Genomic DNA, 12,754 nt, shown 5'->3' with positions numbered 1-12,754 from the left:
ATTTCCAGGATTTGACAAGACTCCAGTTTTCCAAAACTCAATCATGAGTTCATTGTACAAAATTTGCTCCTTTTCCACCCCCCTTGTTTCTAAAAAAAGGTTGAACCCCAACCCTAAGGCCTCCACGGACCCTGCCCTGGGCCCACCCCCCTGTTTCTCTTACCATGGATTTATACTCCTCTTATTTTATGCTTCTTTTGCTAATAAAGTTTTATTGGCATTACAAAGAATTATGTGACTTATTCTGTTAGCAGCCCCTTATTCTTCATTTTATAGATGATACTAGTATGAGCTGCTACCCACTTCAAATTGTCAAATCTAAACATGTATTTGATCTGAGAAATCCAGAATCAACGGCCGTTTAGGTGGCATCAACTTCTGAGCTGTGCTAATATATGTCTGTCGTGCTGGCTTCAGTATGTAAGTCTCAGGTGCCTCATTTCACTGCTTGGTTTGAGCTTTGGCATCCGTAGATGGAACTTTATGTGGCTCAAGCTGAAAGCCTTCTAATTTGGCAACACTTGGTTCATCTCATGAGGACACAAGCTGGATAGTTCTTGGTCATTCTCACTAGCTTTTCCATACTACAGTTTGTCAACTAGACTTGATCGTGGTTAATTATTCGGTTGACGTAAATAAATCTGGTACGCCATGTCACAATGTCCACTAGGCTGCAAAAATATGGTTGGTTTGAGTTGCTATGATATCATGGTAGAATGGTGTTTGTACCCGTGTCCTAACAATGGCTGGCATAATTTTCTGTGTCTTAAATAGATGAAAATGGTAAGAAGATGAAAGATAAATAGCAATATGTCAGTTTTCCTAAGGTAGAAGGCTGTAAATTGTCATTGACATATATTTGCAATGTAGTAATTGTACAATTAACTCAATTCAATAGATTAGTTACTGAATTGCTATTCGGGAGAATACACTCATACACCTATAATTAGAAAGTACACAATCTATCATCCATTCGATTGACACTCTTCTTCCTTAGGTTGACCTTGCGTCATTGCCATGGACAGATCTACAGCCCCCACACTAAATTTGAAATCCAAGATTTTGCAATAGATTTAATTCCTTATAATTTTCAATTTTGCCTCCCACAATTAACATTTTATGAAATTTGCTCCCATAACTCTACTCTTCTAGCTTCGCCCCTGATCATTGCCTTGAGAGTTGTCCATATATCAAGGGATACATTTACAAGTGACAAAATCTAGGTAAGTCTCTTGAGCAATGGCTGGTTTGTGGAACTATGTTTGGCGAATCTTGCAGACGAATATGGGTGAGGTTTGGGCGGTTTTAGATGTGGAGAAGTCAAAACAAGTATTCATGCTCTTTTCACCTGTGGGGCTTCTGAAAATTTTGGAAGGTGTTGGGTTGGTCGAACTGGGTTAAAATATTCGTGAGCTACTGATAAAAAGGATTTTAGCTAAGCATTTCGAGGGCCTTGATCTTGGGCATCTGGGATGTGTTATATGGGTGCTTTGGAAAGAGAGAAACAAGGTTTTGTATTGAGGGCAAGAGATGCAAGCACATGTGATAGAGGAATTGGCAGCAGGTCTCTATAATAGGTGGCAATGGGTGTTGATGGATGATGACAGTTAAAAGAAGGAATGGGACAGATCAAGTAGTTATGATGCTAATACTGTGCTACAATTACTTAACTTTATGGCTGTCAATATTGTATGAAATTTTTTCAAATAATGTCGTTTTGACATTGTAGGATGTATCTTGAATCTTGATTCGTGTTTAGAACAAGAAATTAAAGGGACAGATCGTAGGAGGTAGCAAGTGGCCGGCCATAAGATGCTGCATGCTTAGCTGCTGCAGCCTGCTTATTCATAATCAGATGATTTTAACCATTTTTCTGTCCCTTTTCAACCTCAATTTAGTTATTTAATTAAAATTGAATAGTTAATCAAATGATGAAAAGTGTCGTAATAACAATCTATAAATAGATTAGGATTCATTTGGCAAATCATATTTTAAATTATCTTCTTTTATTTTCTATGCTTTCAAGTTTCTTACTTTCTTATTTTCATTTCTAAATTACTTTGTATCTGGAATACTGCAGAACCGGATTGCAAAGACTCTCATATAATTTCATATATATATATATATATCCTTAGTTTGGCCGTCGTTGAGTGCATTAATGCCAATAAATATATTACTTTATTTTATCTTGGAGGCAAGTTTGGTTCCCTTATGCACAATTTGGTGAGGGACAAATATTACCTTAAGTAGAGTGTCAACATGTAACTTGGAATCTACGAACAGTGTTAGAATTAAGGTGTGACTCGAATTTTATTTGAAATGATATTTGGGAATTATATTCAAAGTTTGTTTGGAAATTCTAGTTGAAATCCAATTTGGGAGTTCAATTGAGAGTTTGAAATTTGTGTTGAACTTTAAGAGGTCAAGATATGGACCATGGAGAAATTTTCGGTGCTTTTCTGTTAGCTGGCGGCTAGCCTCCTGCTCGAGTGGCGCATCAAATTCTTCACAGCAAGCTGCAGCCCATTTGGTGCTCAGTGGCCTATTATCCAGCCCAGGCCCATTTCATTTTTGACTCGTTTTTAATACTCTTTTTCATCTATAACTCTTTCTGAAATTTGAAACGTTTCCTATATATAATTAACACTTCATTGTGAGTTTGATAAGTTACACAAATTTGTATACACAAAATCTTTGTGTATACCTTCTCCATATTTTAGTAGATTCTCCTTTCATCTGCCACTTATCTTTTGTTCTTGTGCGTATGTGATATTTACTTCATATTTTGCTGTATATATTTATCCTCATATTGCAATGAGTTATATATAGGATTCAGTTCGAGTTATTGCAAGTCATTCCACAACGAAATCTTAAACAATATTTGAAGTAAGTTGCAATGGCTCAATGTCACGGGGATTTCACAATTGAATATGTGAAGGTGAAGAGGATTAAAAAGTCTAATTTTCAGCTTTAGCAAAATAAGCTTCATTTCCTTCTCACCACACTTAATGTGATATATGTGGTCACTACGCTGAGACCGGAAGAGACGGAAGACTTATCTTTGGCTTACAAAAAGGCTAGGCAAAAATGAGATCAAGATCACTACATATGCAATGCCATGTCCGATGCAATCTTTGATCGATGACATGGCAAGAAGACTGCAAAGGAGATATGGGATTCACTGAAAGCTAAGTACATGTGAGAAGACGTCACAAGAAGTTTCATGACACTAAATTTTATCAGTAAAAGGATGATTGACAGTAGAAAGGTAATGGAACAATTTCATTAAATAGTTCACATTTATAATCAATTTCAACAGCATAATATGAATATGAATGAGTCATTTGTAGTCTCATTTATCATTAATAAACTTCCTTCTATATGGAAAGATTACAAAAAAAGAATCATAAACACCTGAAGTATGGGATACATTGAGGATTTGGACAAGTAATGTTATTCATAGCAAAGACTATTGATAATCGTCATACATGGTATACATGTAACAATTTGTTATTTGATGAATAAGATAATAAAAAATTACCACTTTAATACATCTAATAACAAACTACTACATGTATGTCACGTAGGGTGACTATCGGTAATTCTCATTATGAATATCATTATTTGATTTGGATTGACATCTTCATATTGAAGAGGAATTAAGATTGAACAATTAAGCGAAAACAGTGGCCAATCATCTGTGTTCCATGTGGTGGAGGAAGGGAATGAAACCAAAAAGATGATACCAGTGAAAACACTACTCTTCAAAGAACAACAAGCCGAGAAAACATGACAACAAAGATTCCATTCCTTAATACCGAAAGAAAAAGAATCATTGTGACAACTTGTGCATAATGGTATATGTAATTTAAATGATACTTCTAGTAGAAGAGGTAAACATTATTTTATTACTTTCATTGATGATTATTTTAAAAATTTTACTAAATCTATGTTATGCTCAGTAAGGATGAAATTTCAGAAAATAAATCAAAATTTATTAAATGAAGTAGAAAACCTTATGTGACACAAAAATCAAGTACCATAAATCAAGAGGTGAATATCATTTTTTGGAATTTTGTGAAAACATAGGTATTATAGATGAAACCTCTATTTTTTTATGAACAATGCTACAGCCACAGAATAAATTTCACAATGCAGGGGGCCACCTACCCCCTGTAAATGGCTGAGGCAGGTGTTCTCCTGTATTGACCTTGTGAAATTTGCCCTGTACATGAGGCAATTCCATTTTTGATACTCCTTAACAAGATTGTGAGAAAAAATCGAACATAAACAAAATATGTAAATGTTATGCCATGTAATTTGTATTTAACTAAAAGATGTTGGGATATAGCACGTCAAATCTTAAATAGAGTACTTAGTAAATGAAACGAAGTTACTCTTTTAAATTATGGAAAAAGAGAAACCATGTCTTTAGGGTTGCTGTTCTTAAACTTCATGAACCTAAGATATAGAAGTTAGGAGAAAATGGTAGAGAATGCATCTTCTTAAGTTATGTGGAACATATTAAAGGGTATATGTTTCTTGTTATTGAACCTAATAGTTTGGTTGAAGTAAACACCATTATAGAGTCTAGAAATACAACATTTTATGCGAATAGATTGTCTAATATTCCTAATTCAATTTATGATTAACAAAACATGGAAATTGGTTGATCTTCCAACAAGTTCCAAACTCAATGGTATAACTGGATCTTCAAAAAAAGAAACGATAAAAGTAGATGGAACTATCTACAAAATTAAAGTAAAATTAATAGCTTAAGGCTTTACTAAAAATGAAGGACTAGACCTTTTCGATACCTATGAACTGGTTGCTAAGACTGTTACTATACAAACTTTAACTTCTCTAGTTTCCACGTACTAGCTTGAGATCCATCAAATGTGTTAAAATGACTTTCCTTAATGGAGAATTAGATGAGGAAAAATATATATGAGAAGCCAATCAAGAGAAAAATATTTGTAAGCTGAAGAAATCCTTGTATGAACTTGAACAAACTCCAAGAAATGGCATAAAAGGTTTGATGAAGTCTTTGTTGCAAATGGATTTATGAATCATGAACTCGATAATGTGTGTATAAAAAATTTAGTAGAAATCGAGGTGTTATTATTTGACTATATGTGAATAAGTTAGGTAAAATCTTATAAGTGTACAGAATCGTTGATATATAATAATTAGGAATAAAAGTATTGTTCCACAAGGAATAGAATATAATTTGAGATATACTAATATGAAACCAAGCTCAAATGTAACTAGAAAAATTCAATGTTTGGATATTTTATTTGATAAATACTAATATCTATTATAATTACTATCTAAATGCACGTGAAGAATATGTATGGGAAGAGTGTGTTGTGATTCTGATTCCACCTTGTTCAAATTCTCAATCTAGATTCTCTAGTATATTTTGTGTATAATTACAACCGGTAATTCAATTTTATTCAGTTATCGCTCCCGAGGTAAATCAAACTTATTCTTAAGCACGATCCAAAATATCCATATCTCGAATTCATATGCAAAGCAATGCATTCAATTGCATGATTACCTATTTCAACTGCATGTCATAAATTATTATTTGAAATGTTTATTGAGATTATTATAGTGTTATTAACCTATTTTGAATATCCTGGAAATAAAATAAACAACATATTATCTAAATAATGATGGAAAGAAATGTAAAAACAGTTTCATGCTATAGATCTTCAATTCCAAACTTTGAATCTTCAATATCTTGCTGTTATTTTTCTGGAAACTCTTTCTAGCCTTGTTCTCTACATTCTAAAATGAAGAATCTCGAAATAGAGGCCAAAGTAGGATAAATCGACGGCCAAATTACTTTTGAAAACTTGGATGAAACCAAAGAGGAAACAAATCTTTTTCTCGGAATTATCGCCATTTGATCGCATGGTATACACCACTCTGATTGCATGGCACATCCATTTAATGAATTGCTTTTGTCAAACACGCCCTTACGATTGCATGGGCTACCGTCCTAAGTTCGCAGGGCTCAACTTTGAGTCCAGTGCAATTTGGTCCCTGAATTCAGCTTCCTATCAAGCTTATGTCCCTTATAATTTCAATTAAGTCCTTCATCTTCTAAATTATATCATATTGATCTCTATTCTTAGAATAATGCAACAAATGCATCCTTTTTCCTCTATTTTTTCTTCAAAAGCTCGTTCAACATCGAATTTACCTAAACAAAAAATATATACAAGAGATTAAAGCAATAATTCCCTAAAAGTGTTCCCAAATATCCATCTTTAATGGGTCTAAATAAGTTCATAAAATGCATTTATTATTGATGATACATTGATATTTGGATCCGATATAGAGAGCATAATGACACTAAGTCTTTGTTATCATTCAATTTCCATATAAATAAGTCATGAAACTTATATAAGTGATTTTTTGAATTGAAATCATAAGGAGAGATAATGAGATACTAAGTCAATCTTAATATATAGAAAAGATACTGAAAAAGTTTGATCACTATGATCGCAAGTCAGTATCCACATGATTTGACTCTAGTGTTAGATTGTACTCTAACAAGGGAAGGGCTATTTTTCAATTGGAATATGCATGAGCTGCTAATTGTCTTATAGCTTATGTGTTATGTGACATCTACTAGACCGAATATAGCTTTTGCTATTGGAAAGCTGAGTAAATACACAAATAATTTAAGATTTTTCTATTAAGTTTAATCTCTTAGAAAGAGAGAATTTCTTATTTTTTTCCTTAAAAAAATGAAAGTCTTTTGCTCGTACCCATTCTCCATCAAATCCGAAATATAGAAACAAAAACATCAATTGCAACCCGAACCTGGGTGATCTATCCATGACCAGGATGAAGCCTGGATGAAACTAAGTGGAGGTCTGAATTGACTGATGTTGAAGAATCGATTCGAATTGGAGTACGCCATGATAATGTGCCTTGGATGATGATCCACATCTTGGGGTCAAATGCCAATAAGCACATTGAACTATCCATGTGGCTGAGACCTGTTGAACCCTCAGCTTTTCCAGCGATACGAACATATTCAAGTAATTGTCGATTTTGTAAGACCCTAGTAAAAACGTAATTTTTGTTTTTCTTCTAAACAAATATGATATTGAGATTTTTCCCTAACGAAATGGATGTAGCAGTTGTTTAGCAAAGACCTAGAATCTTTACTTGATCCAAGATGTGCGATGTATATGTCATTCCAAAGTGATCTATTAATCTATAATAGGTCATTTCATGGCAGTTCCATCTATCACTTTATTGGGAAAAAATGACAAGAAGATATTGGAACATCAATTGGGAAGAGATGATGGAGGCAAGAATTCATTTTTCCACTTATACAAGTTAAGAGATTCAAGGATTGTACTTTCGATTCTCGGTTGGCCCTTGTGAATAGCTTGATGCAATATCTCTCTTAAACCCCTTGAGTAAAATGTGGTAAAAGAAAAGAAAAATCCATGGGCCGACCCCATTATCTCCACCCATAGGAACTACAAGATCACCCTAAGGGCACCTTTGGCATGTACTAGTGAATTGAGTTTCAAAATTGGATTCCATACTATGGGTTCAAAGAAGCAAACGTGTATTGTAGACTCTACTATGACAGACGAATTTATAGATCTTGCTTCTTGTAGCAAGAAAGCATAATGGTTAAGGAATTTGTTAAGAAAAATTCCTATTTTGACTAATCCAATGACATTGGTTTTAATTCACCACAATAGCGAAGCTACCTTATCTACAACATATAGTCAAATATACAATAGAAAATCTAGACATGTTGAGTTAAGACAGCTCGATGAGATAATTAATTTTGACACATTCTAATCTCGTGAACCAATTTCTTAACTAAAAATCTTTAAGTCGACAAATTCCAATCTCGTGAACCAATTTCTTGAATGTAAATTTCGGCAGTGGTTTTATGAATAAATCGGCCATTTTTTCACTTGCGTGAATTTGTTAAACATCGATGTCGTTATTCTTCTGAAACTCATGTATATGAAAGTATTTTGGAGAAATATGCTGAGTTGTGTCACATTTGAAATAGCCTCCTTTGTGTTGTGCAATATAAGTTGTATTGTCTTTATAGAAAAAATTTTGACTAGCCTTTATTGAAATTAATTCACATGATTCTTGGATATGATGGGTCATGTTTCTCAACCATATACATTATTTACCTGCTTCATGAATTGCAATAATTTTAGAATGAATTGACGATGTTGCTGTCTAGGATTGCTTCGCATAACTCCATGATATAGCTGTTACTGTACGTGTAAACATATATCCTATTTGTGATTTACTTTTATGTAGATTAGAAAGATAACCTGCGTTAGTATATCTCACTAAAGCATAGCTCAAATTTAAAGAATAAAAAAATTTCAAATCAATAGTACCTTTCACGTAACGATAAATGTGTTTAACACTATTTCAATGTCTTTGAGTTGGGCTATATCTTATAAGAAGATTTACAGAAAAAGTTATCACGTCGAATGTAGTTTGCAACATTAGTTAGTGTTCCAATTATACTAAAATGTGGTACTTCAAGATCAAGAACATTTTCTCTATTTTCAAGTGGACGAAATAGATCTTTTTTAACTTGAAGTGGTCGAACAACAATAGGTGATGCCAATGATTGTGCATTATTCATATAAAAACATTTTAAGACTATATATATATATATATATATATATATATATATAGAGAGAGAGAGAGAGAGAGAGAGAGAGAGAGAGAGAGAGAGAGAGGGAGGGAGGGAGGGAGAGAGAGATTGATGAACAAATAATTGTTCTGAAAAATGTTCAATTTGCATCCCTCGACAATTTGATTTTTCTTAAATCATTCATCTCAAATTCATTTTCAAATAATCTACAAGTTTTATTGAGTTCTCCAGGAGTTCTAATTAAATTTAAATCATCAACATAAATTACCACAATTGTAAATCTAATATTTGTTTTCTTTATGAAAATATATGGACAAACCTCGTCATTTTTATAACCCTCCTTCAACAAATATTCCCTAAGACAATTATACCACATGAGTTAGGATTGTTTCAATTCATATATGAATGTAGTAACTACCTATTTGTATGGTTCACTTGATAGTGTGACACTATCAAGTGAACCATACAAATAGGTAGTTACTTCATCCATAAGGCACATATAGAGTTTTTGTGACACAGTTAAATTAATTAAGAATTGAAAAGTGATGGTATCTATTACAAGAGAATATGTTTCCTCATAATCAATTCTTGGTCTTTGGGCTTAAATTACGAGACAGGCTTTGTATTATTTTCAATTATCTTTCGTATAAAAACTCATTTGTATCCTACAAAGATTACATTTTCAGGCATTTGAACTATAGGTCCAAACATTTTCTTTTTTTCAAGAAATTCAATTTCACTTGTATGACTTCTTTTCATTTTGTTCAATCATTTCTATGTCGACAATCTTTAATATAATATAGTTCAAAATCCTCATTTTGCACAGTATAAAGATCCACATTAAACTCGAAAAATATTGTTTATAACAATATTATTTTGTTCCCATAATTTACGAGATAACATATAATTTATTGAAATCGCATTATTTTTGAACACTTGTAGTTTTTCAAGAATCATATTTTCAATATTTGATTAATTAATTTTATTTCTTCTGAAGTTTTTTGTTAATTTTTCTCTTGTACTTTTCTTTTTCGAAGTATAGAGACTTTTGAATGAATTGGTTGACCACTCTTCTGGAATATTTGAGATTCATTTGCAATAGTAAATTACCTTGCAGGGATATCAATTTTTACTTGAATATTTCTGCTCGTATATATGACTTTGTTACTTTTCTTGTATCAATAAATACATATGATAATTGATTTGTCGCTCTTTGCAAATGAATGATTTTTTCAACCTTTCGCTTACATTGATTGCCGCGAGATCAAAGTGAGATAGAATTGTTTCATTTCAAGAAATTTCACTTTGTTTTTCAAGATATAGTTTTTTTCCTCCCAAAGTTGGAAAATTCACTTCATCAAAATTGACAATCTGCAAAATGTGTAGTAAATAAATTATCCGTCAAAGGTTCAAAATACCTAATAATAGACGGTGAATCAAAATCCATATAAATCTCAAGTTTTCATTGGGGACCCATTTTAGTATATTATACGAGTGAAATAGAGACTTGGACAGCACAGCAAAAAACCCATAGGTGACAAATATTAAGTTCATAACCAAATGCAAGTTGCAAATGTGAATATTGATAATAGGCCGTATATAATATGGCATAACTCTAAACAGAAGCTCGGAGTTTTGTTTTCATAAGTAATGTTTAGTAATAAGTTGTGGATGTTTAATAAATGACTCTGCTAAACCATTTTGTGTATGGACATTAGCAATCAAATGTACAATAACAATTCCGTTTAACATATAATAATCATTTAATACTTGTAATTTAAATTCACCATCATTGTCAAGATGAATAATCTTGATTGAGTAATCGAGAAATTGTACTTGTAATCCTATAATTTGAGCAAGTAGTCTGGTAAAGGCTACAATCCTAATGGAAAATAGAAAAATATGTGACCATCTAGTAGAATAATCAATTAATACTATAAAATAACAAAATGGTCCACACAATGGGTATACTTGCCTACATATATCTCCATGAATTCTTTCCAAAAAAGATGGAGATTCAATATTGACTTTGTAGTCGAAGGTCTAATGACTAACTTGCATTGCAAACAAACTACACATGGATAATCATTAGATAAAAGAATCTTTTGGTTCTTTAAAGGATGTCCATGTGAGTTGATTATTATTCGATGCATCATTATAGCTCATGTATGTCCAAGTCAATCATGCCAAAGTATAAAACATTTAGGGTCAATATAATTCTGGTTCATGACAATATTTAATTCAACCATTTTTATAAATATATATTACATGCGGATGGGAGTGCAAGAAAATTTTTCTTTTATCTACTTCTGGTCATATATAAAAGAAGTTATGCAAATTTATTCAATCAAGTAGGTATTTTCATAATCCTTCATGAATATATAACAAAACAAACATATTTTAAAAACTTAAATTTAAATTTAAAAGAGTAAACATAATTCAATATTATGGAATTAACAATACAAAATGAAGTTTCAAATTTTTTAGGAAAAGTAAAAATATATTCAAATTGAATTTCTAAAACAAAGGAAAATACAGGAAAGTAAACTAATATATATCTTCTGTCACCCACCCTAAATTAAATGGTCAATATTCTCATTTGGATCAACAAAGAAATCAGAGATATTCAAATGAGTCACAACAATTGGATTATCATAATTAGTAAAATTTGTCTCTACTTTTTTCTTCCCCTGATTGATTTTTGGTAAAGATTACATGTTTTTCCGTACGATAATTATGTGGTTAGTGACATTTCTTTCAACATCTAAAATAACTTTCTTCATGCTCCTTTTTGGATGCGCTACTTTTGTTTGTCTTGTACCTTTTGAAATTGTTGTCTTTTTACTGATAGTTTTGTTGATTATTTCATGCATAATTTATTCCATATGCACTTTTGCTCCACGTCCCTGTCCTTGTCTTGATATTGTATTTGCCTCAGTTAATGGTATAGAACCGATTACACGTAACCCATGATTTTTCATCAGCAATTCATTATTTCGTTAGCTACAAGCAGACAATATATGAGTTCTGGGTACTTTTGAAATCACGCTCACATTATTGCTGTTACAGAGCACATTCGTAGCGTGAAAAATTGAAATCACGCTCACAATATTGCAAACGAATGTGCATTTACTCATAGTAGGCTTAGGGAGGATTATAGTCATCTTATGATCAATTCTTTCAATTAATTTTTTCAAAAACCAGTGGATCATTCTCAATGAGATATTCAATTTTCAGTTTATCGTGAATATGATGATAAAGGAAGACGAGTGCTTTTGCACGATTTCGTAGGAATTTTTTGTTTCATTCTTTTATTGTCTCTCTCATACTCTTTAAGATAGGATGAATATCAGCATCGAGTACTCATAACAGATAATTTCTGACAACTCAAGTTTTGTGATGTTTGACATTTGTTAACTAAATAATAAAAAAATATATAATTAGTTTCGAAGAATATGATTAAATATCACATGATAATTAATCAAGTTGTCAATTTAACATGACATGCATTATGTATTTTCCTTCGAGAATAAATACTAATTTAAAATAATATGTTCTTCAAAACATGTGCTACTTTAGGAGCACGTTTTATTTTACAATTGCTTCTTCAAGAGCAATATGTTAATATTCTTTTGGAATATTAAAAATTATAATTTACACTCTTCAAGAATATTAATTATATGTTATGCTACTTTAGGAGCAACGATAAACGATTTAATATAGATTGATCTACGATTAATATTCTTCTAAAATATTAATTATAATGTTCTGCCACTTCAGGAGTGACAACATAATAAATTATGAATTGTGGCAGATTATATATGAATCGGAAGAATTAATCATTAGGTGTACATATAAAATTATGGCAGATTGTATATATAAAATTCACATGTTGTCAAATTAATTTTATTACATGTGATAAATGATTATGCTTGTAAAAAATTAATACTTTCACTAAACTTTGAAAAATTAAGCATTCGTACCGATAATGTATTATAAATTGGAGAGAAAAGAGAAGACAAAAGTGAAAGCCAATAAAATTGTATGTATTATAATGAGAACCAAAACCCATATTTATAC

The sequence above is a fragment of the Olea europaea genome, chromosome 4, assembly GCF_002742605.1.
Source record: "Olea europaea var. sylvestris chromosome 4, O_europaea_v1, whole genome shotgun sequence".
NCBI lineage: Eukaryota > Viridiplantae > Streptophyta > Magnoliopsida > Lamiales > Oleaceae > Olea > Olea europaea.
This window is presented reverse-complemented; position numbering follows the sequence as displayed.